A 6000-nucleotide genomic window follows, 5' to 3' on the forward strand; every position below is an offset into this window, starting at 1 on the left:
TTTGGTGTCACAATTACTGAAGTTTAGGTTAACAACAAAGCTAAAGTTTTTGATGTTTGCCCAAAATAAACTGAAAACAGGAAAAGCAACAAAGAATCCTGTGGCACCTTATAGACTAACAGACGTTTTGCAGCATGAGCTTTCGTGGGTGAATACCCATTTCTTCGGATGCAAGAAGAAGTGGGTATTCACCCACGAAAGCTCATGCTGCAAAACGTCTGTTAGTCTATAAGGTGCCACAGGATTCTTTGTTGCTTTTACAGATCCAGACTAACACGGCTACCCCTCTGATACTTGAAAACAGGAAAAAACTACACTCTAAATGTCTCTGGATTTAACTTTTGTTGATCATGTAGTTATGTTCATGAATATTTATCCAGTGATTAGTCAATCCCTGGAGATTATAAAACATGATTACTTCCTAGTTGAGCTCTAATTTGACTACTTTATACCTTCTCAGCCGATTTGATAATCATAAACAATAAAGCAAAGAAAGCTTCTTTGCTGGCAGAGCACTTGAATTATTCTATCTGTCCAAGGGCGTGGGTCCCAAGGTGAGACCATTTTTCACCTAATCTATTTGAAAAAATAAACTAACTAAACATGGGCATTTTAAAGCACATATGCAAAGTGCACATTTGCTCTTATGCCATTCCTCTTAAAGCTGGCATCATATGCAATATAAATGCTTCAGACACCAGACTAGGAGCATTGGTTTAAATAATAACTAGAGAGAAGAGTGCCATCTGCTGAACAACCTAACACCATTTCTTAAAGCACCTAGTTTTCTTTCCTTTGTGATCTCTCATCCAAAGCCTAACTGCTTACATTGTAAGAACTGATTAGATGAAAGCTCAAGATGGTATGGTTTCAAGAAAGTAGGTAGCTGAGAGTCTAAAGTAAAATCTGCCTAATAAAGCAAAAATTACATGTTTCTTCTTAATATTTTAGCATATTCTCTCTCTTCTACTCCCCAGCCCCTTAAAGTTGTTTGTTTGTAAAGGATTCTTTATTTTACATAGAAGAAAAGATTGGAAACACGGTTAGAGAAAGTACTAGTGCATTCTGGGAGTACAGCAAGTAAAGATAACAATGCATCCATGTGTAGTAACCACTTAAACTGTAAAGAGACCATATCTTCGTGCACATACAAATACTTCACATTCCAGAGTTGAGTGATTGAATACTTAAAACATGATGATTCTATTTTTTGTTTTCAATCTCTCCTGCTGTCGTCTTTTCTTCTCTCTATGAGTGACTCAGTCATGCTGCCTGGGAAGACTTTTTGTGTTGATTGTTTAGAGGAAAGGTATGTACTCTGTCCTTGTCTCCAACATTAATGCTGCACTATCAACACATTGCCAGACTATTCCAGCTAGTGCAGCAGCAATGGAAATCTGCCGTCTGGGTATTTATCCATTTTTTCTGAAGACAACATATGTGACCTACTACACTGAGAAAAGAGCTGTTACCACCATAGTTATAATTCCCAACACACATAGTAGAGCTGAAGCTACAACCACAGACTCACAAAAACAGCAATCTCTTCCCACCAAGACAATTAGTGTATCGTCTAGCCATACCATTTAGAAAAGGGAGGTTGGTTTGTTTTTTCTCTTGTTTACTATATGAGTGGTCTTTAATGGAAGATATGCAGATTTCTGGCCACTTCTATAAATATACAACTTAGTTAATGACTGACTTAGCTAATGTTGAGACTCATTATGCTAATAGTCACTGTAGTTAATCTATCCAGTAGTAGAATTATTGCCTCACCATAAGTTAACTTTACTGAAAGGGCAGTAAATTAATTGTGTGTGAGGCATTTCACTTTTCCTGTAAATGAGATGCTGTTCACACACTTTGTCCTTTTCTATTCCAAGTCATGTCAGAATATGTGTACAATGTGGAAAAGGTGGTTGCTTAATAAGGACTCAGCTATTCACATCTCACCATTAGCAAATTAAAGACTACATGAATGGTCTCCTAATTTCTACCCTGCTTCCCCCACTTTTCTATACTAGTCATGTCTTTTATGTGTTGTATTGTTACTTGACACTCAATTTTTTTGTAAACAACTAATACATTATGGTGAATTGATGTCAAAGATAAATCATTAGCTATCTGCTTAGATAGTAAAGATGACTCATTTGCTTCTCACCATGAATTGGACTTCTGTTTGAGTTGCAGCTCTTTTTCGAAATTAACTGCAGTACATAGGCTATTAATAATGGCAGACTATCGATCCAGCTTTTCGGTTCCAGCTCTCACTGTTAATAATTAAAGGCATTGGGGAGTTATCTTTAATAGTTAGCTGATTGTTCACTGACACCTCCATAAAAAAAAAAACCTTGGGAACTTTATTGGACATCAAAGCTATTATTTATTTAGGATCCATATTTTTATATCCCTTGATACAAAAGATGGAGGAAAATATCTCTCCTGTTCATTGATATAGACTGGTCAACTGCCTTCCTTAAATCAAAAATGTTGTTCCCTAATTCCTGTCCCCAAAAGGAGTTTAAAAAATAACAAAAGCCCTAAAAAGGCGGCCCCTTAATACAAGCCTGGTAATGCACAGAAAACACTGAAGAGAGATTACTCCAATACAGCATGTCGCCAGTCTAGTTTGGATGTAATAAAATAAGTGGCAGGCATTGACCAGTCATGACTGAGATGCATTTAAAATGTGTATAGTGTAAAAGTGACAATTCTATTTTAATAAAGAGGAAAATTCTTTGTGTGAATTTGCCAGCATGGGTGTTTTTCATTGTCATAATTAGCAGAAACAAATGGGAGATAAATTTTGATCTAAATGTCAGCATGGTGTGTAAAGAGTTGGGTTGTCCATTTTCCCTACTAGAGATAATTATATTCAGACAAAAATATATTTAGGTTTCCTTTACATACATGGAAGATCACATGTGTTTGCTGTTTTGAGCAACATATTTCCGTTACTTACTGTAGCATTGTACAATAATGACCCAAAATACTGTGTGTGAAATTCTGGCCACACTGAAGTCAAAGGCAAAAAAATTCATTGACTTCAATAAAGTCAAAATTCCATTGTATGGCTCAAATCCTGTACCTTACTGAAAGGAAATCTCTATGGAAGTCAATAGGAGTTTTGAAAATTTCCTACCTCCTTCCCCCTAAAAACAGAAAGATGATTGTAATTTTATCTGTCCTCCTATCCAGGTAAAATAAACATATATTGACAGAGTAATAGAACGAGCAACAACAAACAATATACAAAAAATGATTGAAGTCCATGAAAGCCCACTTATGTTCCACTGATCTGATGATGTTGATCCAAAGATTTTCCAAACTTTTTTTTTGTTTTTTATTAGTTTGTTTGATTATATATATATTTTTAAGAAATATAAAAAGATAATATATATATATTAATAATATTTATATATATATTATGACAATTTATCTCAATTATTTTTAAAAAAGAAAAAAAAAAATAAAAAAAAATAAAAAAAAAAAAGTATGCTGCATTATAAAAAAGGGAGACAAACAGGGGGGGGGATTTAAATTTTCTGATTGATTGATTGATTCATTGATTCTTCATTAATTTTAATGAGTGAATATATATATTACACATATATGTTACATGTGCATAGGTTACAGGTAGCATGATAAAAAAAAAAAATTTAATTTAATTTTATTTTTTTTCTTGCCCATCAGAACACTGTATTGTCTAAACTTTTTCAGGTCAGTTTTTCAGTTTTTGGTGTTTTTCCCCTGAGATCTCCCTGACAGTTTAAGGCAGCAAGCAAAGCCAAAGTATCAAAAAAAAAAAAAAAAAAACACTGCACTAGGCATTCTCATTCTCACAGTGTTGCTGGGAGTTGCAGTATTTTTGAAAATGAAAGTAAAAGGGTAAAGGGGGGGGGGGGGGAGTTAAGTATTATTATTTATTATTATACATTATATGTGTTTTTTTTAGAAGAATCCAGTGGTATACTGCATTCATACTGCAGAAATCCTTAACGCAGGTATCCATATCATAGTCAGGGTATGTCTACCAGCAAAAAAAAAAAAAAAAAAGACTCCCAGCTGTGAGTAGCCCTGTAACACAAGCCCAAATGAGTTGAACCAGTCACTGTCACTCACTGCTGTGGGTCTTTTTCTGAAAGACAGACAGACCCTTAATCTCCCTTCTTAAGCCCTCAGAAAATGGTGAAGAAAATATGCTCTTACACCGTGAAAAGTATTAACCACTTAAGGCATGCATTGTTTACTGTACCAATTGCAAACACATTTAGGCATAATCCTTTATTCCTTGAATGCACAGTACTCCCATTGAGTCATATAACTACAGTAGGACTGTTCATGTGGTGGGTGCACTTAAGCACAGGAAAAGTATTTTTGGTATCCTTCAGGATAAAAGGCACTATATAAATGTAAGGTATTGTTTTATATGGGGGTGGGGGAGGAGGAAAGAGCTACAAATTTAACAGTAAAGGGTGGAAAAATTAATCAAAAGGAAGCTCTTTCTTACAGAGTACATACTCAAATTTAAGGATTAATTGCCTCAGAAGTACTATAGCTGAATTATAAAAAAATGCCTAGTTAACTTTATGGCCATTAATAATATTAGCTATTCAAGATAAGACCAAAGGTATAAAATGAATTGTCTCATACTTTAGATTGTAAAATGATAGAACCTAAGTGTTAGGAAAGAATTATTCCCTCAGCTACTGTATTGTGGAATCCTGCTACATTCATTATGAGTGTCAGTTTTCTTGTTGCTATTGTTGTTTTTTTAATGTTCACTTGAATCAGCAGATAATGGCATTTGCTGTGTATATTAGTGTTCTCTGTGGGATTACAAGGCATGAATAGTCTTCTTAACAGTCTAACTTAAAAATATGGAATGGCAGGAACAATATTGTCTTTCACTTTGAAAAAAAGGTGTTGGGGTTTTTTTGTTTTCGTTTTTAACCTGCAACTTTTGTTTGAGACTCTAGTTCCGTTCCAAATGAAGCCTGGAATGCCATATAGAACAATGAAATATTGGACAATGTAGACAAAATGTCTGATCTAGCATAGCAACTGTATTATTTTTATGGGCCAAAGTCTGCTGTCCTTAATCAGGCAAAATTCCAAAAGAGACCATAAAGAAATAAAGTTTAGAGAGAACTTTACAAAAAGCTGCCTTCTTCATTTTATCATGTTCTTTCCTTTTCCTTGTTTGTGGCAGTGTGTGCCAGGACACAGACTTCGTGTTGTGTAAACACCTTTCAGAAAATCATGTACCAATTATTATAATAAAAAGAAAGTATATATTAGTAAGTATAAATACTTCATTGTGAAATATATTCTAAATATAGTAAATATTGCAGTATGATTCTTGGTGTTCAGGTATTATTAAGGTGCTAAAGAAAAAATTAATATAACTATTTAGTTTCCAAAGTATTGTTCAGCGGAGAGATCTCAGAGTTTGTTGTGGTTGGGGATTGAGAAGGAGATAATGTCATTACCTCATTTTTAAACACACACATGACAGATATTAGTCACATTGCTTTGTGCACTACTGGAAGGTGCTCTGGCAATAAGCACAGTATAAGAACGTATATAGAATGGAGTGGAATAGAATGCCTTGGAGACTTGAGTTTGGGAATTTGAATCTCCAAATGAACATCATTGTTTGTCTGAACTTCTTGGTGCTTATCAAAACAGATTGTTATAAGGTTTACTAACACTAAATGTTAACCTTGTGATACTGATTTTGGAGAAAATTGGAAAGCAAGGGAGAAAGAGCATGCAGTTGTTCTTGACTTGAATGGTAGGCTTTTATTTTGGAAGCACTTTTATTTTGAGAGCACACGTTTTTTAGCCTATGTAATTCCCCAAGGAGCATTCCAGTCGTTTTTGTTTTCATTAGATCTTCTTGGCTGGCACTGGATCAAATATTTCCTAGATTTGTTGTGCTTTTTTGTTTTCATGCTGCTCCAGCTGTCCTTCCCTTACACCCACACCCAAATATAC

This window comes from Mauremys reevesii, linkage group 5 (genome assembly GCF_016161935.1).
Source record: "Mauremys reevesii isolate NIE-2019 linkage group 5, ASM1616193v1, whole genome shotgun sequence".
Classification (NCBI taxonomy): Eukaryota; Metazoa; Chordata; order Testudines; family Geoemydidae; genus Mauremys; species Mauremys reevesii.